General features: G+C 38.5%; 1 protein-coding gene across 7 annotated transcripts in view; it reads left to right on the forward strand.

Annotated features, from left to right (window-relative positions):
* PLCB4 (phospholipase C beta 4) overlaps positions 1-24243 on the forward strand; it is a 222800-nt gene that overhangs the window by 74510 nt on the left and 124047 nt on the right. For 6 of the 7 annotated variants that reach the window (XM_085299169.1, XM_085299172.1, XM_085299171.1 and 3 more), the window contains one exon: positions 8299-8366. The gene's annotated coding sequence lies outside the window, so the exon portion shown is untranslated. Of the gene's footprint in view, positions 1-8298; positions 8367-11812; positions 11827-24243 lie in introns of those variants that run through there. The other variant, XM_085299175.1, reaches the window with a different exon arrangement.

The following is a 24243-nucleotide window of genomic DNA, read 5'->3' on the forward strand; positions in this document are numbered from 1 at the left end:
GATTCTCCAAGCTATGTCTGTGCCCCAGCTGCGTCTCCAATGAACAGTCATTGATTCCAGTAGAGTAAGGGTTTTATAAGCTCCATCTGGCTGCTCCTGCTTAAAATGATAGCTCGCCTGTGCTTCTGGTTGAAATGCTGCTAAACATATAATTACTGTAGATTTAAGACTGAGTATAAGTTACATAGTTGAAATCAGTGGCCCTACATATGTGTAAGCTAAGTACATGCCTAGGTAGTGTATTGGATTAAAACTGTAGTGCACATAACATTCCAGAACTGAATCCATTTCAGGTAAAAGTGAAGAACTAGAGGAAGAAGAAAATAAGGTGGTGATAAATTTTGTTATTAAATAGTAAAGTAGAGATACTCTACTCTAGAGAAGAGTATCGTTGCCTCAAAGGTAATGTAGCAGACAATGAAAATCTAAAATCTTATTTTAGAGACAGTTTCTGTATACTTTATGAGCATTTACTGAATAATTTAACTCACTCGAGACTTTTTGTATTACAGCTTACTGGCAGGTAACTCCACAGCATGATATTCCAGATATTTGATCTTAGATGGTGTTGTCATGGTTGACATCTGTCATTTGCCCTAGGAAACCAAGTCTTATCCAGGCTTCTAATTAGGAAAGGTGCTACAGCTGGTAAGAGCTATCTTTAAGCTCATTTGAGCTCCAAATGATCAAGGTCCTGCTGAATGAGTTGCAAAGTTGTTGTCCTGTGCTGAAGGAATCTGTAAGAGATGTAAAATGTGTTTGTGTAGATCTAACGGAAAAGAGAAAGGCARTGTTCCAGAAGGAGTTTCTATTCAGATGTTAGAAGTATTAACCTGATTTTTTAAATGCGAATTCTGTCACCAAAATCTACAGCTCGTATCTGCAAATGAATAAATAGCATTATATAAATAAGAAAGTGAACCTGAAAGTGAAGAATTAAAAATAAAATCATTGAGATATTTCTAGTCAAAAATATACCTGGCCAATGTAAATAATAAGTGGGGAATTAACACAGTCTTTTAATTTAGTTGCTGAAAGACAAACTAAGACCAAACATTGAAGAAATATTGAAGACAGAATTCCATTGGAAAAATATGAATAGTTACTCCTTTGGCAATAAAATAATCTTGCTTTATTTCCTTAGCAAAATAATAAAAAAAAATAACATTAAGTAGTACTTACAGAAGTCATGGTAAATTCTCAGTTTCCGTCACCAAAAACTGAGAATGGACACTTACTGCTCTCCAAAATCTCATTATGCTCCAAGCAAGTTATGATAAAAGTCAGCGTATTCTTTCTTTCATTCATATCAGCAGTGAAAGTAATATGTAGAAGAAAATCTGTTTTATTTTGAATTATGAAGAAAATGGAAATAGAAAAAAGACGAAATGTAAATTATACTGCTTATTTTTTTGAGGCAATATTAGTTTGCTATGACTTTATTGTATTGTCACAACCCTTTTATACTGTCAAACTGCCACTATCTGAGAAACTCCATAAAAGCTCTATTCATTCTGTGCTCAGGCTTGGGCCATTTTTTTTTTCTGTCTTCAGGCCTAAGCATTTAGCGCATAAAGCAAAATTTGGGGGAATAGTCACATGGAATTTCTGGTTAATGGTTTCCTTCGCAGTCCTTCACAAAACTCTGCTACCCGGAACACCTAGATCTCCAGCAAGTATAAATAAAGAAAGAAATGGTGTTTTTCCTGGCTGTGGGCTAGCTGGGGTTTGGTACTTAATTYCTATTTCATGTGTGCAGTTTCTAAGGTTGGGCACAAAATATTTAGGGCCATTGTTTTGCTGCCTGGCCACTTCCCTCTGCCTGGCGCTTGGGGAGGGAGGGCCCTTGAATCCTGCTGCGCCTTGGGGAGCCTGGGAAGGGTGGGAGCGGGGCCGGAAAGTACTGCCATGCTCCTGGCACGCTACTGAAAGTGGAGAAGGGAGCGTGCAGTCCTGGTTTCCTTAAACCGCAAGCTTTGCCTATGAAAAAGAYGCGCGGTACCCCAGGCACGATCGTTTCTTGTGGTTGCAGCGCGGTGGCAGTTTTGCTCCTGTGCTGTGCTGGATCTTAGCAAGGACAGCCAGGCCATGGCAGGGCCGGGTGCTTTCTTCTGTGGTGACCAGCCGAAGGAATCGGTGCCATCTCCAGTAACAAATGCTGGGTTTCATAAAACTGAATGAAGCAGCTGCTGCCACGATGAAAATACTTTATTGGCTTTTCCTCTGTGTTTCAGTTGCGTCTTGCCTTATAGGAGCTTCTGGTTCACTTTGTGGCAGCTGTGGGTTTCTGTTGGACAGTTTTGCAAACCTTTGCTATTTCTATGTATACATGTGTGTGTTGATGTTTTTCTTAAAATGACCTTGTGGTTTTGGAGATTTTCTGCATTTTACATTTTGATCATTCTAAAGTGAACGATGAAAATAACTAGATAATGATCTAGCTAGATAATGATCTAGCATATTGCTGCAGGAAAGAGAAGGAGTAGTGTGTTTAGATTTAAACTTGAGTCTTTGCAAAGAGGAATGGAAGGGATGCCAAAGGCAGAGTGTAAGGATCTGGTGAGAAGGCTATATAGAGGCAGATACCCCCGAGGCTTCCCCTAAAAAGTCCTAAAAAGTCTCCTTACAAGGAGACCTAGGTAAAAGCACATAGCTCCATTCAGGAAGAGCCATTTCTGTATATCGTTTAAAAGTAATTTGCATACCTCAGTTTGGAAGCCTCTGCTATAGCTTATTTATGTCAGTTGGGGTTTCCCTACTGGCATTTGTGAATCCAGGATTTCGTGCTAGAGATTTAACAGTGGATGAGTCATTGATCATGATACATATATACACCAGAACTAACAGAAATGTGTCTGATCCGAGAGAAACAGCAATTGCAAAGTCCAGCAGACTTAAAGAGTTTGTCCTCCATTTTCCRTATATTTCTCTAGCTGTAACACATTACTGGATGCCTGTTCTTAAAATCTCATCATTCTGCATACAACCTTTCTTCCCAGCATGTATTTGGGCATGATGTTTTACTACTCCTGTTACAACCCTCTGCAGAAGTCAATGCTCCTTACTGTTGTAAAGGCTTTAAATCCTTAAAAACGTTAATCCCTAGCTCTAGCATTTTGTGAAATGCCRACTGTTGATAGCATGCTGCAAATAAAGCACACATAAGATAATATTGAAGAAAAAGACTAGTGCCTCTGGCCTGCCTGATGAGGAATGTGAGGGTGCAGGTCCATGTTGAACTGACTTGGGTGCAAAGCTTTTTTAAGGGGATTCCCTCTCCTGCTTAAATTGCTTTTTCTTCTTATCCTATTGTAATATGCTGTTCCCCTATTCCATTAGCTGTGCTGATGCATCTGTTTGTCAGTYCAAACTTTAACTCAAACCAGTGAGCTGAGTTTAGAATAAAAGGAAGAGGGTAGGGTTTAGGGTTCTCTTTACTTACATCATTTCAGTGTCTCACAAACAGCCGCACAAGTGCAACAATATGAGTGGCACAGTAGGAAGCTACTAGTTTACTCAGATTTGTGCAAAAGATGGTAGGAACCTGTTATGGGAAATCATAGTGGTCAGCTTAGATTGCACCTGCTTTTTTGATACCCGTTGAAGCAGTCTCCCTAGAGTAAGTACYCTGTGTAATTTCTGTGCTCCTTGTGTAATTACTGTATATGTTTGTAAAGGTCTTCAGAGGAAGACCACATCTAYCTAATACAAATAGTTAAACTTTGATGGACAAAACCCTTGCTGTTCCCACTTGCTGGCCACAAGGATTTTATGAATTTCCCTAAGTATGTGGTTTTTTACTAGGTGCCACAGTTGGGCGGATTTGACCATATGTCTTTATCAACTTGTTCTGGCCAGAAGTACTTTGCTGTCATAAAAACCATCAGGGCCAATATTCTTCAAGAAAAGAAAGCAACGTTGTTTTCCCCCCTCTCTCCTTCCCCCAGCCCCATCCAGCAGTGTTGTTACAAATGCTGGCTTTCTTATTAAGCTTCCAAATGGTCTGTTAGCCCTTCTGTTATGACAGAAATTACTGTTCTGCCTGGAATTCTATTGCAGGACTTCCAGTCACAAATTTTTTTTTTGCTTTAGCATCAGTAAAGTACTTCAATTTTTTGCATACTGTACAGCTGACTAGTTACACTAGGGACCAGAAAAGCTGGTATTATTAGCTTTGGCAGTTACTAAACTTWAGCAGTGTTCCTTTATATTTTTCTGTGTTCTTCTTTAAAATGATTGAATAGTTGAGTTTTTGGAAACAAGTAGGAAATGTGTGCTATTTTTCTACTCTCTTTTGGGTTACTGGTCCTGGTCATGTGCTAGCGCTGCCATTCACTTTTGATTAAGGTGTCAGCTGTGTCTCTAACCTCTTTATTATTGTCCATGTATTGACCAAGGCTTCAGGAGTGAGGCTCATTGAGTGCAGAGAGAGTCGCGGAGGCTCTGCAGAGGGAAGCAGGACGTCTCAGCAGGCAGCTCTGCATTTGCTCATTGCAGATTTCTTTGTGGCTTTAGTTTTATGTTAGTGATCAGAGGTAGGCAAGCAGAAGCAAGGGTTTATGTAAATCTATTGTCCCTGACATGGCTGTGGGTGAAAAGGGACCKGGTCTGGTCTGTGCTGGTTAGTGGCTGGGATGGTGGTCTGGGCTCTGGCTGAGTTGGGGATCGCTTCTGTCCTGTCTGGTTTCCTCTGTCTGTTCAGCCTTTGTGCTGTGAGCGGCGTTGCGGTCATGAGCAACGTGTGTCGGTGGCTTTCTTCCTTTGTGTGTTGAACTASATTGTTAATGCAGTTCCTACCTGTGTACTGTGCTGATTTGGAAAAAGATAATATGTAACATGCTTTAAATTACAAAGGCTTAACCAATGCTACATCAAGCTATACATTACTATTAAATAGCAATGATTAGCATGAATGTCAGTAGTCTGAAGGGCCCAAGAATAGTTCTGTGCTCTCCACTGGTAAGTTATGTGGTTGAGTACTGGCATGCATAGTAGAATCAACAGATTTCAGCAAGGTGATTTATAAATTATGCAACATGATTTAAAACTCAGCTTAGCAAAAATAAGAGAAATACATTGCTTGATGTACAGCAGGCCAGCTGTATGATTCTGGGCCCATTTATGTAATTATAAATTGAAACTTATGCTGTGCTTGAAGTCTCCTATTGTTGATCAAGTTAATCTTATACTTTAATTTATCATCTTGTAGCTGTGCACATAATTTCTGGTTGACAGCACATTTCATAGTTTGTTTAAGTAGGCCCCAGACTGAAGTTAGCAGCATGTGATATAGTTAGGCCTCAGTGCCATCTCTTGTGAATTGTTTATAAATATTGCTGATCAGCTGCTTGTATGTAACTTTTTTTTTTTTTTTTTTTTTTTTTTTTTTTTTTTTTTTTTTTTTTTTTTTTTTTAAGAAACCTTGAGAGACTCAAGGTTTGTAGGAAGAAATGGTATCTTTTATCAGGCTAACTGATGAGACCAACAAACAAGCTTTTGGACACCTAGGCGCTCTTGCAGGACTCTGAAAAATTGCACTGATAATTTATATTGATCATTTATGTGTTCTATTTCCAAAAAAAATYGTGGCAAGGGTGGTTGTAATTCTTCATTCATTGAAAAAGACTGACTGGAGACTACTTGTAAAGTTGGAGAGTGAGGGCTTTCCACGTGGAATTGAGGAAAAGATTACTTAAAATTTCCCTTTGTTACTTCTTCTCACAGGAGCACTACTGGGATCTTCTGATGAACAAAGCTAGAAGGAACTCCATTTTTGTGTTCCTCAATTTCATATAAGCATGAACTTGCTCTTTTGGAGACTGTGCAGAGAAGGTTCAGGTGCCAAAACCTGTTATAGACAAGGTTGCTAGATCCTTGACAGAGAAAATATTATTTTACTCTTGACAGGCTTGCTACACGTTGCCTAATACAGGAAACCATTCTATGTAGGACCAAGACTTTTTCCTTTCTTTCTTTCTTTTCTATTAACAGAGACTTTTCAAGTTAGATTTCTAACTCCATTTGATATGGAGCTGTTGGAGTTGTTAATTTCCAACTTCGTTGTGGGTCTGGACATAGAGTAGAGCCTATGTTGGTGCAGTTCATTTATAGATTTTCTTACAGTAATAGTGTTATACCAGTTGTCTGTGAAGATCTATTTATGTATCACTGATATTCATTACTGTGGTCTGCAAAATATAACTTCCTCCCTKCTAGAGGTAAACAGACTTCATTATAAGTGATTCTTTTCTTTTTGAGAGATCTCAGAAAATAGTATGAATTTCTTAATCTGTGCCTCTATGAAAAAGTCCAAATGGTTTTGGCACATGTTGTAGACTGTGGAGCGTGAAGTATGCGAATGACTCCTCAATGTGCTTTCTAAATCAAATCCAGAGTTCACATTTGCCTAGTGTTTGACTGATCTTGGCACTTGGTTGACAGCAAGCTGGCTGGGGTTTAACCTGCATCAGGCATGGTCAATGTTTGCTTAACTAAGAAGGGCAGGAAAAAAAAGTGACAGGCCATACCAGCTTCTTCTGCCAGCATGGCATAGCTGTTATACTACCACCACACCTCCCTTGTGGATTTGTTTCATGATCTAACATAAAGGTGGGTTTTATGCCTTGATTTTCAGAATTACGTTTTTAGCTGTCCCCTRAAAGGTAAGATTTTCTCTTATCTCAGAGCTCCATCTACTGTTGGTGTACTTGGTTCTGCTCCGTTTCCCTCTTCTTCAGTGTTCTCTTAAACTGACAAACACAGCTAAAAACTGTCATCACCCTTCCTGCACTCTTGCAGTCCATTGTCTCCTTTGTCCTCCTTGTTTTCCTCCRAATTTCTCTGCTACTTCCTTTCTCTACCCTAGATTTACTTTCCTAAATACTGCGAGCACTGCCATTGCATTYCTCTGACCCACAGTTTTGGGTGTCATTCAGATCTCTTGGGGTCAGAGCATAAAGACTGTGGCATGTGGAGGATTCTGCAGTGTGCTTAACAGCTGTTGGAAAAAGCCTCTTATCTGTGCATACATCTAATCTTTCCTCCAGATTCTCATTATCTCATGTCTCTGTTATTATAACAGACTGGCCTTGATAAATGCAGTCTTAGTACACTAAAATCAATTTGAAATGTTTCTGCAATTTTTAGCCTGCTCTTCTAATGGTGTCACTGCCCTGTTTGCTTGTCACTCTGTTGACTTCTTCTTGTGCATCAAACATTACTGCCCTTTTGTACTTTTGAGATTCTTCACTGTGATTCCCAGTGACCGTCACCTGTTCTCTGTCTCTCTCAGTAATAAGAAGCCTATTCTCACCCCAGTCACTCCAGGACCCAAGCCTTCATTGTTTATTTTTTGCGTTTTCAACTCAAGACCTTCATACTCTGATTTTTTGCTGCATCTTGCACTTCAAAAAATGCCAGTGTAACATCTGGCAAACTACTTCATTATTCTTCTTCCAGTTCCTCATATGAAATCTCTTCTCTATAAACAAACCRCTGTTTCAAGACTCTTGTCCAAACAATGACTCTTGTCATTATTTTTAATGTCCCTTTGTTTTACCTGCGTGTGTCTCTAGCAACTTGTTTAGTTATGAGGTGCTTGGGATAGAAGGTATCTTTGGTTCTGTTTTGGTACAATGCCAAGTGAAATAGCACGTGGCCCATGACTACAGCTCTGAGGTGGTATGGAAATACAGATACTATTGTGCTCTTCTAAAATGTTTTGGTTGTAACAGCTTGTGGGTGAAACCTGGTCTGACTAGATGCTTAGACAATTTAAAAATGGACATACGTGAATACCACACAGGAGGAACAGAGTCCTCAAGTTTGATAACGCATCCCTTGTTCACACTGTACCAAATCTTGTGTTACTGGAGCTTGCCCATTATTCCTTGTAACATGAAATCTTCTCAAGTTTGTTTCTCATCTAAAGAAGACGCAAAACACAAATAATTAAAATCAGGCAGCATTTATTCTGGGAAGATATAAATGTGGCAGCACTGTTCAGCTGCTCCTTTGTGATGATTATTAATCATTCAGGATGCTTTATGAATGCTAAACACTGCCCTGGCACAATGCAGTGGGGAACGCCATGCTTCATCCAGCACTTGCAATGCTATCAGCCATAGCTTATCATAGTTTATCTTTTCCTATGCTGGAATACATAGCAAAAAGTATCTCTATTCTGAAATATTTCTCTTGAGACCATACCTTTATGGACTATGTTTTTTGCCCATATTGAGATTCAGTAGACAATGCCAGGTTTTTTACTGATCTTCTGTTTGTTTTATTGCTTCACAGAAGGAAGAGTTTTCCAGCACATCAGTCTAATTAGACCACTGCTTATCCATCCAGTCCAGAAGTGCTTTGTAAGTTACTTGCTTTTAAATTAGAAATGACAGTTAAATAGAATTTGCAAATGTAATACTTATGGCTTCTTAATGTTTCTTTAATATATGAATTTAAGCATATGGTCCACTGTTGTGTTATTACCCTTTTGAATCAATTACATATATATATATATATGGATATATTACTAGGCTTCATATAAGTTATCTTGCAATTAGTACAGTTAAACTGATTAAGAATATCAGAGAACAAAGAGGCTATTAGTTGAGGTAATTTCTAGATCTAAAGTATTTCACAGCAGTATTGTCTTACACTACTTTTTAAATCACAATCTACCATCATCTTTCTTGTGGTTTCTGTGGTGGCRTTAGACTGTTCTTAAAGAACAAAGTGAAACGCAACATACTTTTTTTGTTTTGTGGTGTCATCTCTGATGGAGTAGAATGCTGTGCCATGGAGACATGAACATTCATTGTGGGAAGAAAGGTCAGGGAGTTGGTAGTGTCACTGAAATGTTTGTAACCTGAACCCATAGCTTAAAATGGCCAGGATCCCAAAGAGACAGTTTTATTAATTGAGAACAGAGCTTGAGTAGCAGTAGGGTTGACTGTAACATTTAGTGCACAACTTGTTGGCACTGAAAAAATGATGACTGGTGAATTCTGAGATAGCTGTTATCATTATTTCCACAAAACCARCTCACTCAGTTTGCATTGGATTAGCTAAGATTCATAACCATGTGGGTGACCAACCTGTGAAGAGATAATTCATAAAGTAGCAGATGGAAACACATTTCAGTACAGTAGGGCTGCCCAGGCAGCTGTTGGGATTCCAGAAGCATTCCCAAATTGCAGGTCACCTTAACAATAATGTAACACATCTTTGGCATTTGCCTAGCTCTTGCTTGGTTCGTACTAACCTCAGTAATTTTCATGACAAAACTAAGCCAACAAAAAATCAGCCAGATGTTCCATCTCATTCTTGCTCTCTCTAAATCAGACCTCTTCATGACTGAATTTTGAACTCTGTCACAGATAAATTTACATGTAACATTGGCAGCAGATAGAGTTGCTGGGGTGCAAAGCCTGCAGACTAATGACAAGTACTGGCTCAGTGATCTAGATTTAGAAAGACATCTTTCTCCCAGTCTTTCATTGTATATTTTGACAGCTAGCCAACATTTCAGACCCTGAAGAATCTTTTTCCTCCAGTCCCAAAGGAGCTGCATCTCAAATCACYGTTGTTCAGCTTGCGGTTACCTTACTGTCTCTCTTGCAGCCTGCTCGCTTTAGGATGAGTAGGGCAAGATATAATGCCTAACTGTTACCTCCTAGAAGAGAAGAGATGCGAGGAATGTATTTTAGAGTTCTCTAAAGTTCACGCTGGGAAATGATAGTGACCATTCCTCCAGACAGTTCCCTGGGGGGTAGGGGGGTACCTGAATGTCTCACTCATTGGCATCTAACAGTGTGTCATGGGAGACCCTCGCCATGTGCTCTGGATAGTCTRTGAAATCGGCCTGGAAAAATTAGGATGCGGTTCAGTGATAGACTATGTCACAGTCACCACGAAGTGGCCATGCTGCTGAAATGCTCTCTAGTGCRCCGTTCCTGTTGGACCAGTGTTACCAGTGGCTCTGGATCATGCAAACAAATGTTATAGTTGGCACTTTTGAAAGCTGGAACCTTTTCTCCGCCATCAATTCACTGCGATGAAGCCCACATTTAGCCAGTAGTGAAGGATAAGGGGGTACTGCCTGCTAAAGGCAGGAATTGCCTCATGCGCTTACAAAATGTCTCAACTCCAGGCTTAACAACTTGGAGTTGGTTGATCTCATATTCCCAGCTCCATGTTCTCTGAGATATACCAAAGAGTATTGCTCTCTATTTTTTTTCCCCTTTCCTGTTGCACGTGATTCAATGTTAGCTGTTAACCAACGTTAACTGTTACTGCTTACGTTGAATCTGTTTATATTTACTGTTAAAGCTTAAGTCAGTGATTGGAACAGCTGAGGAGTGATACTCTTCCTGGAAATACAGCTAGCGCTAGGCAAAGCTTACTAATACACACGTGAGAAATTGTAGGTGGATGATGTATTCCCAACGGGTGAAGTAGATGACAATAGCATGGCAACTAACAAACAGCAACAGAAGTCTGTCTTGGCATTTTGTGTGGAGCCAAAGAGAATACATGCTGTTCAGAAATCAAGTGGATAACAAAGTATTGGGCTGTAGTAGGAAAACAATATCCAGGCGCTCCTGGAGTTCAGACAGCGCTCACCTTGTTACTAGGATGCGATGGGCTTTTGATGTATATGTACACGTGCATATATGTGTATTTTCTAAATTACATTGTGTCTCTAATTACTTAGAATTCTAAATACCAAAAAACAGTTAGAGTACATTTGGGCTTTTTTTTTCTTTAATAAAATGTTTTCTAAGAAACATAATCAAGTATTTATTAAAAAAAAAAAAAAACAACTCTATAATGTAACGTCTGGGTCTAGTGCTGATCCTCTAGCAAGACTGCTGTGACCCATGAAGATTCATCTTAGCTTCATTTGCATTCTGGAATCACATTTATGTTTATCTTGGAAGCCTGTTTGAAACTTTCTCAAACTCAGGTTTTTCATAACAATGTTGGAAGTATAAAAGCTTTCAGATAAGACTCAGTCCTTGCAACGTAGATATTAGTAAACTTTCTTTTATTTAAGTACAAGACTGCACAGTGACTGAGATTTATTTAGCACAGCAGCTTGATGGAAATAATGGATCTGAGGACTGCTATTTAATAAGAATTTTTTTTTTAATGGAGTTTGTTAGAAACATTTCATTTCAATTGTTGCTATGTCTGATGCTTCTTGTATTATTAAATGACATGGTGACTTGACAGCAATTAACAAACTAGTTATTTTGATACACTGTTGGTGCTTCAGCGTTGAGTTCCCTAGCAATGTCAGGCTAGTGATACAACCAGAGCTTTTGCCTAGGAAGTCTGTGTGTGTCACCGTTCTGTCAGATGTTACTTATTTTGGTTCTGAATCTCTTTCGTGAATGTTTGAATGTTCAATTGTCTTTTGTATTTCTTTTCTTTCTCTTCCTACTGTTTTTGTTACAGTTAATTGTTCTAACACCAGAATAAGATATTTGATTATGGTGGGCATCAGTAACAGAAGCAACCAGGGGATGAATTTTTTTATTTCTTTAAAAAAAAAAATTAAATACCCCCTTCGTGAAATTTAACATTGGTTGCTAYAGAAAGATTACTTGCCTTTCCTTCTGTTTTTCAAGTATATCAGACCTTGATATTCTATTCTACAGACATCATTTTGTATTCTATTTGCTGAGCTGATGAAGGCTAAATGTTTCATCAAAGTCTCTTGGGGAGRAAGAACCAAACAATTTCTTCTTCATTTTAGCTATGAGGTGATCAAGACTTCGTATCTTCTTACTCTCAGAGGCAGCAGCCAGAGAAAGGAAGGTGAGCCTGATTTGAAGAATTGGGGGGAAAAAAACACAAGTAACCGTTCATTTCTATAATGCTAACCTAATCTACTGAGTCATTCTTCTGGCTGGAAGGTTTTGTATTCTCATGTTGCACTGTGGCTCCGTATTTCTGAGGCTGTCATAAAAATGAGAGGCCTGAAGGAAAAGATACTGAGATAGGAGTAGACAGTAAGCTAGCTGCTGTCTGTTCTCAGACATCCATGCCTGGATTTCAGGGGTGGAATATTGACTCAGAGTTTAGATTATATATCTSTTAGCTTGGTTTCGTGTTATTTAGAGCTTGTTTATATGAATTTATAAAACTGATTATACAAATTCCTGAAAGAAAAAAAACAATCAAGAAAACTGTTGAAYACAAATTCCTCACTTCAGGCTCAAAGTTTCTGAGCACCAAATTGCGAAAGAATATTCCAAAGAAGTTCAGTTATTTGCTTGGTCTAATCAGATATGCTCCTCTAGATATCGTCTCTTGGACACCACTGGGGATAGGATCTTTGATCCAACCTCGTATGATCATTATGTTATCGGATGSATACTTCTTTTACAATTAAAATACAGTATTTTGTTACCCCTTCTCTTCTTTCTCCAGGCAGAARTAAAATTGCACAGGTAATGTTATGTTCTTAACAAGTGTAAGTCACRGCATGGACCAAACTACGAGAGACTCTCAGAGACAGCAAGAGGCACTTCTATCTAGCATTCGCTTTTCTCTCTTCYCACACTGGACAAGCTCTGTTTGTTGTCGTCCTCTGGACTCTGCCCTTTCCCTATAATTAGTTGTGAGCACAAGAACAGTGCTTTTGGTCCCTCTGTAGTGAGAGTCTGCTGTGGCCCTCCAAAGATGCATGCTTGTAAAACAGGCATCATTCAGCCCTTAGAAGATTTCTGTGGATTCCCACCTCCTTCCTCAGCACTTTAGTGTAAGGATGTTACTACACAGCTGCTTCATTAGCTTTGCTTGTTAGTTGGAGAGAGGGTGAGCTAGGTCAGAGAGTACGTGGCTACAAACACGTCAGTTAAGAAAGGATGAGCTAGGATAGAAAGTACACGGCTGCAAAAACTTCGGTTACTGGCTGAAGATCCCAGTTCAGCATCTCATGTTTCAGATGCATAGTCCCCACCCTCTTTCATCTTTTTCTCATAAAAGAAAAAGAGTAGGTATGCAAAAGGCCTCACATTTATGCAGCGTGCAGAGGACTTGTTTGACAGTTAACTGAGGCTTATCTGGAGGCTAGTGGCAGCAACAGCTATGTCCTACCATTCAAAGACGTACCGAGCCAAAGCCTCTGTAATCCCTAAGATTGGTTTCATATAAAACATAGGCGCACTCCAATTTAGGGATGTGTTGGTGTGACCTTACGAACTGATGTGGACTTCTACGCACAGACGCTGTGATCTGTAGTGTCCTACTCAGCTGCTTACTCAATAACAAATGAACTCTTAAGACAGTTGTAACACAAACCTTAAAGTAAAGGCATTATCAATGTTATATTAAAGTTCGGCCAGTTTTGCCTATCATGAATCTCCATGCTGCTGTGCTTTTTTTTTTTTTTTTAAGAAAAGACTTGACAGTGTGCCTTGGATATTATTAGCTAGCAAGCTAGCAACAGTGTTATTCAAGTTAGTGAGCCTGTTAGCAACTCGGTCATGAGATATCTCTGTTTCACTATATTACTATCATGTTTAAGAATACAGCCAGAATGTGAAGAGATGCAGAACTTCATTGAGTTTGAAAGCGGACAAATACACTACAGCAGAAGTTTCCTGCCCAAAATTGAAATAAACGGTAATCAGGGAGCTAAGGTGGGGAAGGTCAGATCTAAGGAAGTATGAACTTATTTCTGGAAGTGTTTAAGTACTTGAAGCTTTAACTGGAGATGACTCGTTTTAGGACTGAGACCTGTTACTCTCAGCATACTTATTTGAGCTGTTGAAAGCGAATGAATGAATGCTGCTGCAATAAGTAGATACTATTATGTGCTATTCTACAGTTCTTTTGCCTTATTCTTTTTTTTCCCCATCTCTTTGCTTTTTTCTTTCATACCTCACAAAAAATTATATGGCAATTTATGTTAATTGTCTCTGGAAATGCAAAATAATTGACTGAATTACATTTAAGAAAGCAAGTTCATTTAATTCAGCATGACATTTGCCCAAATAAATCTCCTTTTTATGGTATTTCTCAATTTTTGTCTATAAGAAGTCAGATTATTTATATACATGTATAACATTATGCATATATATATATGCACAGGCAGTATATTTTCCTTGCAGAAACAGTTTGTGTATGTAGCTTCTTGCCAAGAAAGTGGTATTCCTGACAGTGTAAATCTGCACGACTTCGCCTGTCAACTTAACTCAGCAAGAAACTCATTTGTGGAAGACCTGTTTGCTAGGTAAAACATCTCTAGATGAGATAATTTAACTACCCTGACCCCATGCTGGGAACATTAGTCATGGAAAGGGGCAGCATTGGCATGGAGGAGGAACAGGACCCATCTCATTGCATGCCATTTAAAATGAGTGTTTCCTTGTTGACCCTCACAAGTAAGTATTGATAAATATTTATTAGAAAGGCCTCTCTGCTATACCCTGATCTCTTTTTCTAGTGGAGTAACACTATGTAGATCCATAGTGCATGCCTAACCTTCAATACAGATGCATCTTTTGAGGTTTCTTTTCAGCCTGCATTTTGCTCTWGGAGTTAGGTAATCCTTAAATCTCTGTATCTAAGCATCAGCTTGGAAAAAAAGTTTAATTTATATATGTTCTGAGTGAAAATGAGAATGTTCTGAGAGTGAAAGTTCTATTTAATATCAGTCACAGAAATTTTAACTCTTCAGCTGTGCTCACTGGTAACARTGTACAGCCAAAAGATATGAGAGATAAGATCTTTTCCTGGACTACGTTTGAGCCGATCTGGGATGACAGAACCTATTTCAGGCCAACAGTTATTCTGAGGTTTCCATGGAGATTAATGATGTCAGAGAGGAGCAACATCTGAGTGCAGTTTGCTAGCAAACAAGGCTATATTATGCTATAGTGGAGAAGTGAAATCTTCTTGTATTTCTGGGGTAGGGAGGAAGCTGGAAACTCGCTTTCTTTTTTTGGTAAAATAGTAAAGTGCATTTTCTCAGTGGATTGCAATTTGGTTTTAATTTGTGCTGAAGTGGGCTGAAGTAATGCTTTTGTAGTGTGGTTGTTTTCCTACAGTTCATCTCAGTACTGTAAGTGATGATTTCAGACACCGGGATTCTACCATCTCATACCATCTGTTTTAGCTTTGATTGCTGTTCTCTTTACTTGCATATTCTGTGTATTCTGCTGTTAGCTTACTGAACTGTCTGGCATTTGCTGCCTGTACTAAATTGCCTTGTCTTAAGGGTGATGCCTGGGTTTTCCTATGGGTGTATTTGCAATGCATGAGCATCAAAATAACAGAGTAGTTTACAGCTCTGAGTTTTTTTGAAGCTTAAGATTTGCCAGGAAGGATCATAGGAGCAAGACGAGAAATGGTAAAGTCAGAAGATATAAATGTTGCAAGTTTACAGACATAATCTAAAGCTAAAATTTGACTGGTAAGAATTTTCTACCATTACCTGCAGTTTTTTGAAGATTAGAATGTTACTCAGTTTGGAGAGGTTACTGAAAGGAACTGAGTGTGTTCAGATGAGTAAAGGATGCCTAAGACTTTTATCTCAGATTTGTGAAGGGAGGGAGGGAGAGATCTAACGGTGCCTAGGGCCCRCTGAAATTGTGTATCTTTTCCACCATTCTTGCATGGGAAGCAGGCCCTACAAGCAGTGCTGCTTTCCTGTTTTTGCCTAGCTTCTTCAGATCCACAGCTGTAGTCTTACTGTGCAGTGCTTGAAGGGCGCTTGTAAACGTAAAGTTACCAAAAATAAAGTCAACAAGCAATACTGAAGTTTAGCCAGTTTTTCAGGTTTGGGCAGAAAAAAGTGTCAGAGAGTCTTATAATTTTTCATTTAAGTTGAATTCACTTTCATTAACAAGCCAGTTGTTGCTTCTATAACACTGTTAACTAGAGAAAGGTGTGTGTATGCATACATGCACACACAACGAGAATAACAGTAATGATGGCAAACAATGTAAAGTCTCTGCTTTGCCTTTTTTTTTTTCCTTGGAGAATTATTAAACAAAGAACAATGTTTTCTTGAGCATCTATATGCTTTAGTCATCCTAAACGGCTCTTGCTTCTTAAGCTTTCCATAATACTGCCATGTTGTGTTTCTAGGTAGATTTTATAGGCATCCAATAGGCAACTGATGATTCCCTAAGAAATTTTATTTGAACAGCAGACCATATGCTCTACTGCCAAAATAATTAATGGGAAATGCATGATATTCTAGTATGAGTATCTTAGGTTTGTATTTTCTTCTTCAGTTATATGTTTGCTTCATTTGATAATAACTGCTTGTAAATAGTGTTTGTAACAGAAGTAGTTCTTTTCAATAACATTTCTTTTTGTTGTTGAGGGAAGTGCCAAATCATGTAAACTTGTTTTTGTGCCTCACGTTCCAAATTAGCTAAATATATTTATTTTTTAGAAAGTTTACTTTTTAGAAAATGAAGATCTGCCTCAGAGCTCCGATCCTTTTTTTGTCTGAATTTATCAGAAAAGGACTTTTTTTCCCCCCTCTCCTCCCTTCACCTCCCCCAGCCAGTTTCTAAATTCCTGAAATGCAAAGCTTGCACAAGAGAATGGCCTAGTCTCATACAGAGCAACTGATAGCTCCTTCTAGAAATCAGGACAAGTTAATATATTCCACATGTTCTCTGTCCCAGTTTTTCAAACTGATTATTTTGAAAAATTAAGTAAGCCTATCTTTATTTTGCAGGAAATGTTTGGTGCCACTAGGCAGCAATACTGTTGAAAAGAATAAAGCTGGAACAGCTTTTCATAATGTCCTCGGAGAAGTGGCCAATTGCGATATGAGTGATGTGAACAGGACTCCCTGTTCTCACTGGGTGCTGAGCACTTGAAAACCCAGGCACTTCATTCATGAGCCTAAAAAGGAGAGAAAGCTGCTTTTGAAGCTCTAAGGGTGGAGCAGTCCTGAAAGTCTGGCCCTCTACGGGTAGCACAAATGCACGCTATACGACTGTTTATACAGTAATGCTAGATATATGACCGTCCATTACCAGGAGGKCTGAAGCTTTAGTGCATCACTTGACTGAAGAAAAGGGGAAAAGCCTGTTCCAGGATTATCTCCTCTAAAGTAGTACATCCTTTCTGCGGATCTGCAGTGGGTTAGTGGCAGTTTCATGTATCTCCATATGGGAAGTGAGGCTTGGGTGCTGCAGCTACAGCTTGCAGCATTGTTCATGTTATTTCCAGTGAGAGAGTAAAGTCCAGCAAAGYGTTATGTAATCTAGAAGGGTATTGAAGTGCCTTTGGTAAATTAACAGAGAAAACACAAAGCAGAGGAAACTTAGGGAGCGAGGGAGCATTGCTCTGTATGTCTTTAAGCACAATCCTTCAGGGAAAAAAATCATGTCTACTGATTCGTGTAGATCATTGCATAATTTTATATGCAAGTATCTTCCCATCCATCTAAATTCCTCCTTTCAAACTGTTGCCTTTTGACATGGTTGTGTCCCTGGTATACCATGTTTAAGTATGCTGAGTTTACTTGACCAAATACAATAGAGTTAAGAATTACTAATCACTAAGAGTATGGCATCTTTCTTGGTATTGTTTTTCCTTATTTTGCTGTAAAGGAGAACAGTCAGATGCCTGTTGCCGCCTCATCTTCTCCTGAACTGGCATTTTTTTCTCCTCTCTYTACCTGTCGAACCAGTGCTTTTAGTAGTGCCAGAGCCTTGCATAGACTACTGGGCTCCACATGCCTAACGGTGGCCTGTCCGCTAGTTGAAGATACCTCACCTGCTGGGAACCGCTGATGTTAAAAAGACCRCCCCACCCCCCAAAATGAACAAACGAACCACAACAAAACACCCAAGCCAGGCTTTCAAACCCCTTCCATGCTTTTTAATTTTGTTTTTAAAAAATGATTTCCCCTTTTCCTAAGAAGCAAGAGAGAGCTTATATTGTACAGGTTCCACACCAAAGTGGTGTTGATGTTGTAGATAACTTTCAGTTACGTTGGAAAGGCAGACACATAGGGTAAAAAGGAACATCAAGTCATSTGCATTAAGCCATAGCGTTGTCAGACCTTGACTGGTAGGGATAAGGAGGRAGCTTAATTGTTTAGGGTGTAGGACTTCTGATGTCTTTTAAGTGTGGATATTGTGCCTTTCAAGTCTAGCAATTATACATGAAAATAGACATTTGTAAGAGCACATTCTGCAAATAGTTTCATGAYTGACTACTTGTTTACCCTCAGCATGAATGCCTTAAAGTTTTGCAGGTGCAGCCAACATGCAAACATTTTTCCCACGCTCTCCAGCCATCCCATCTTTTTAGAACTGGTCTCTGTAAGCTGATATCTGAGACTGTCAGTTTTGCTGATCAGATTTGCTATGCCACCATAATACCGGTTGTTTGCTTTTTCACTTCTAGAATTAAGTAATTTACTTAGTCCAAAATTTCAAAATTGCCTAAATGACTAATGCTGCCAAAAAATTAAAAGGTCAGCAGATATTTACCTACTCTTAAGTAAGAAGCATTTTTATTTGGCTGTTGTTTGATTTGTATTTTGATGCGGTGGCATGGAAAAAAATGACGTTTTTGTATGTTTTTCAACTTATGTATAAGGGTTGTGCTTCTGTAGGAAGAACWCCTTGAAGTTAGTAAAAAGGTTACTGTTATAATTTATTCTGTATTAAGACCGTTTCTAGTGCTCTATKATATGCAGAATAAATAATCCTTTGCTCTTACAGACTGTACTGTAAGATATAAGATAGTAAAAGATACAGTCAAATGTAAACATTTTGACTAAGTAATGTCCATTTCTCCGTGGAAATTCATCCATGTTTGACAACGTTATGGGCTTTAAAAGACCTTTTCTTCTATACTCAGTAGCATTTTACAGCTAAATTCACCAAAGATTTTGAATCAGTGAGTAGTGAGCATGCTTCAGCCTCTCCCCCCCTCGCGCTCTCTCTCTCCTTTTTTTTTTTTTTTTTTTTAAATCATAATGCTACAGTGGAGGTGGGAAGATGATGTATGCCTGTATTTCTGCTGTAGAACTGCAGCATAAGCAGGGTTGCCGGGAATTGCAGAGAGTCTTTATTCAAAGTTCAAATGTGAAATTGAACCTGACCTGAAGCTTCATAGGTCTTGGCTGTGAGAGGAGCCTCCCTTTTCGAGAGACAGTTTTAAATGGCTGACAAGCATTCAAAGATAAGTGAGAGCAGAAATTGGACAAACCACTGGAGTCACAATTTGAAGGACAAGAATGTTGTATTTGGAGAAAGATGAGGGATGAAGAAAGTGCAATGATAAAAGAGAAGAAATGAGAAGAGTTGGGAAAGGGAGAGTAGTTTGAATTGCAGCAAAGCAGAGGCCACCACTGCAGCAAAAAGGAGCTGTGAAGAGCTGGGGGATGTCCAAAGAGAAGAGAAGGAGCAGAAAAGAAGATATCCTGGCGAGAGTGTGAAAGGCTCAAAGTGGGCAAGGGGGATTATATGTATAGAGCTTGTGAATGAAAGAGAGGAGAGCTTGCCTTACCAAGTAGGGTTTGATAATAATCAGAATAAGTCTCAGTCAATTTGTAACTGTGGTTTATCATAGAAGGGTCTGGTAATTAAGCCAGTACTTTCCTTTGTGCCTCTGCTGTGCTTCCTTCTTAGAATTGCCTTCCTCATCCTAGAGACCATGCAGTGTGGCTGCAAACATTATCAGACAGATCAACAAATGATCAATGATGAAAAAAAAAGCTCAAATCTAACCTGTGTTTTGCTTCAACTTTGTTATTTTTGTTTCAGTCCTGAAAATATGGCTTGTGTCCAAAAGCTTGTATATTTTCTTTTCAGTTGTGCTCAGTGAAATGTACTGGCTAATATCTGTAAACTTCATCTTACTTAATTCATCTTACTTAAAATGCTATATTAGCTTTATCTGTGTACCTCATGCAGATAACTTGAAACCTTAACAGCTGGTAGAAATATGTAGAATTTTCTTCCTTCTGCAATGTAACTTTTAAAATACATATATTCCTTTAAAATCCAAGTGTAGACCTCTGTTTTTGAAGTCTATGGGAAAGAAGTGAAGAAAACAGCAAGGCCACATGAGGGAATTCCATATTTATTTTTGGCATTTAATTTCCATGAAGAGGAGGATCCTGTTGACGCAGAATGTTTCTTTATTTATTTTTTTCCAACTTTCAAATGTTATTAAAGCATTAAAAATCAGTTTGTTAAGATTCCAAAATAGATGTTTGCACAGTAGATTTGACATAATATTTGTGTAGCTTTAAAAACAGCTTTTGGGGCAGTGTTTTATAAGTAGGATGATAAAAAGCTACCTCATCAGAAAGTATGACTTCTGAAATGTATGTTACATGTATAGAGTTGATCAACATATGGATATGTTATACTGCAGTCACTGGGGAGATGTCCAGAACACTAATAATATAAAAATAGAGGTACTTGCAATTATAACTGTTTGTTTATAAAATAGATATTATATATGTATAACCTTTTCTACATAAAATATGGTTCATTGTAGCTGACTGTGATTTTGCCATTGCAAATCTCAGAAGGAAATTACAAAAAAAAATGGARTATTACTGCTTGGGTAGATAAAAACATCATATACAGGAAATGTATTTCAAACTAAAACTCTCATCTACAACATTTGAAGATCTATATTATCTATTTTGGAATCTTAACAAACTGATTTTTGATGCTTTAATAACATCTGAAAGTTGGAAAAAAATAAATAAAGAAACATTCTGCGTCAACAGGATCCTCCTCTTCATGGAAATTAAATGCCAGAAATAAATATGGAATTCCCTCAATAGATAGTAAGTTACCGCCTTCTAGAAATGTCTGCAAAACATTCATTTATTTCTCAAAATCGGCTAAGAAGTGATTTGACTTCAACTTCCCATTTCTTTTAAAAGAAAATAAAAGGGTAATGATTAATCAGCAAGAAATCCATTGAATTGCAGGTTCACTTTCTTTTTTTTCCAGTTGGTGGTTAATTTAGCAAAGTCCAACAACAGGGTGATTGGGAAGGAGCGGAGAGGGGAAATGCATACAGTATCATTCTGAACTCAAGATGTTCAGGAGGCACATCTGTTCAGAAGGTGGGTYAGCATACTACCTGCTAAACCCCGTGGGGACCCAGGACTCCGTAGTTATAGTATTGCCTGGAATATTTTTGCTGTGTTGATGAATGATGGAGAAGTGAGGATAAGGTTTAATCAGGCCTCTARTTTGGTGTGAGGCCTGGCCCTCAGGTCTGCAAGCTAGAGGCTTGGCTTCTGAGGCCCAGGGCCAGGTCTGAGGACACRTGCTCATGATTGCTTTTCTCCAGGAAAAGCTTTCCATGCTATTTCTTGTTGGGACTTAAATAGTCCTCCCTGAAAAGGAGGTTGCATGAACATACAGCATATGATACCTGATAATAATTAATGGGCCCAAGGTTACTGTTCCCTGACAGATATGTAGAGGAATTGGTATTTCCAAGGGCTGTCACAGCATCAGTAGAGGTTGTGTGCTGCTTCCTAGCACTTAAAACAGATCTTCCCCAGAGTTTAACTTTGGCTGCCCTGGTACTTTTCCTGGTCTGGATCGTGTAGATAGTCGGATACACACAAGAACAATGCCTGTTTTCCTGCAAGGTATTTCAAATGAGGGTTGAATTCATTGCATCTCTTGATGGGAGTTTTGCAATTCACTTAAATGCAAATCTCATTAGACTCTTTGTGAGGAAATTACATATTTAACTGCAAAACTGCAGATGTAGCTATTTTCAGAAATCTACCCACCTATCATTCATTGTAAAGCTAAAAATGGCTTGTTTTCCCTCAGATAGAGGGTTGACAAGACATGCGAGCTAGCTAGCCAGTCAGGCCAAGCTGTCTTGGCCTTAAAGGTTTTATTCATGGAATTCTTTTAACTACAGTTCTGCACAGAGTCCATGCAAATTAGCTAATTACCAGCCTCTGCTCAGGCTTCTATGATAGTGGAGCAGAATGATTTAATTTCTTTAACATAGTCTCCTGGCACTTTAGCATGTGGAATATGTTGCTCTAAAGCATCCCTTGATRCGAGTTAGTTGGCAGTGTTCCAGAAGGAGTTCAAGTTAAACGCCATTTGGCTTAATTCAGGGTTTAGTAAACCTAGATTTGTCACCTTCCAGCATCATGTTATTTTACTGTCTGTAATATGGGCTTTCCTAATCTCTCACAGAAATCGAGAGATCACCTTACACAAGTGTTTAAACTGAATCAGGCAGTGTGGCTGGTACTGAGTAGACAAGTGATATTCTCTGGGGAGAGTGATTAAACTGAAGTGACCATATGAATCTTAATTTTTGCATAGTCATTACACTTTTCAAAATCTTAGAATATAGAGTTCTCTGGTATGTTAGTAAATGAGCGTGATCATCTTTCACTGTGCTTTTCAGTTTTGCATTGTGATGACTCTGAAATACATACCACTGTCAGAGACAGAAGTGTACTTTAATTTCCCATTGAAATTCCTGATTAGAGTTTGTGTGTAGGGTAGAGGAACGTTCTCAGCGGTTGAATGTAAATTATTTAACTCACAAAAAGTTTTGGGATGTGGCCAGATTTAAGCTAACAGGAAATGGAATTTGGTCTAGGGGGTTCTGTTTTTGCTCAATAGTTGGATCCTAATCCTAGAAAAACCTTTAAATAGTTTAACTCAAACTTTCCAAGAACTACCAAATAAATGCTGAATGAATTGAAGCACATTGATGTCATTGAAGATCACCTTAACTGTGGCTGCCTTCTTTAGCTGTCTAGATACTGTTTAAAGAAAACCCTAACGTTAAACCAACATTAAGCATATTTTGCAGTTCATGAAGAATTCTGTTCCAAATTTTGGGCATCCTTACTTTTTTATAATTATTTTCAAATCAGTTAGACTAGATTYAAAAAGGAAAAGTATTTGAGATTGTGTGAACTGGAAATCATTTAAGTAGCATAAACATTTACCAATTTACTTTCAAACTTGTAACAGCTTATTCTTTAAGCAAAATATTCCCAACTAAGTTGCAGAAATGGAGATACTGGCTTTTCAGGATAACTTCTGTCTATTGACCCAGCATGGACTGGATGGTATCTTCACTGTCAGAATGAGCATATTTGTCATTTCTGACACAGCCAGCACGCACTGAATTCCTGATTATAGGTCGTACTAGAAATCAGTGTTTTTAATTACATCTTGTATTTCAGAAAAAAAAATCATTTGAAGTACTGTTAATTTGCCAGAATTTTAAATTAATGTCTACTGCTGAGTTTTCAAAGGGCCTGAAGGGAATGTAGCTTCTCTAGGCAGCTTCAAGAAATTTAGGTAGGGCTTAGTCTGGAACTAAAGCTAACAACCATACCTTTTTGTTGTTGTTGTTTTAATACATCTCCTTTGCTACACCATGACTTCCGAATAAATGATAATTACTGGAATTTGTGTGCTTGCTAACTGATTGCAGTTACAAGAGTCTAGGAAAGATTTGTTGGAGTAGAGTATCCAGTGTTGGGCACAAGACTTCAAAGGAAGCCTAGTCCTTGGGGACAGAGTCCGAAGGAGAGAGATAGGATTGATTATGGAATGACTTAAGAGAAAAGATTGAATGACCTCAAGTTGTTTAGCCTAGAAACAGTAAAGTCTTGAAATTCAGATTGTTAATTGGGTTTTTAATTGCATTCAATCATCAATTAGGAACACTGGTAACTACTTTTGTCTTTTAACTTCCTCCACCTTTAAGTGAGAATGCATATATGTGCTCTGAGATTGCTAAGGGACAACACCTTTTGGGTAGCAGTAAATACGTGCTAAGCAACCATGTTCATCTCGAGTTTTCCCTGCCTTACATACCTGCAGCATGAATCATGTGAAATGCAGGACCAACCAGCAGTACATTTAGTTAGAAATTGCTTTTAGATGGAAGCACAAAAAATTAATTGTCTGAGAGTTTGTTTCGACTTTGTCATTCAAAAGTGTGGGTAATTTAAAACAGAAGATAGCAGCCATTCTAAAAATAGACATTAGTAAGTCATTAGTTAAGCTCCATTCCAGCTTGTTTTGTCTGTCTTTTAGGTTTCYCTTCACTAAGCCTTGTCTCATAACTGTTCCTTTCTTCAATGGCCAAAGATGCAAAACTACACTGATCCATTGGATGTCAGCTTTATTTTACTGATGTCYATTTTTGCTACTTGTTGTGAACACAGCGTATAGGAGAGCAAGTGAYGACTACTCGCTCTCTACCAATGAG

This window comes from Rhea americana, unplaced genomic scaffold, assembly GCF_003343005.1.
Source record: "Rhea americana isolate MKP2758 unplaced genomic scaffold, rheAme1 scaffold_146, whole genome shotgun sequence".
NCBI classification, from domain to species: domain Eukaryota; kingdom Metazoa; phylum Chordata; class Aves; order Rheiformes; family Rheidae; genus Rhea; species Rhea americana.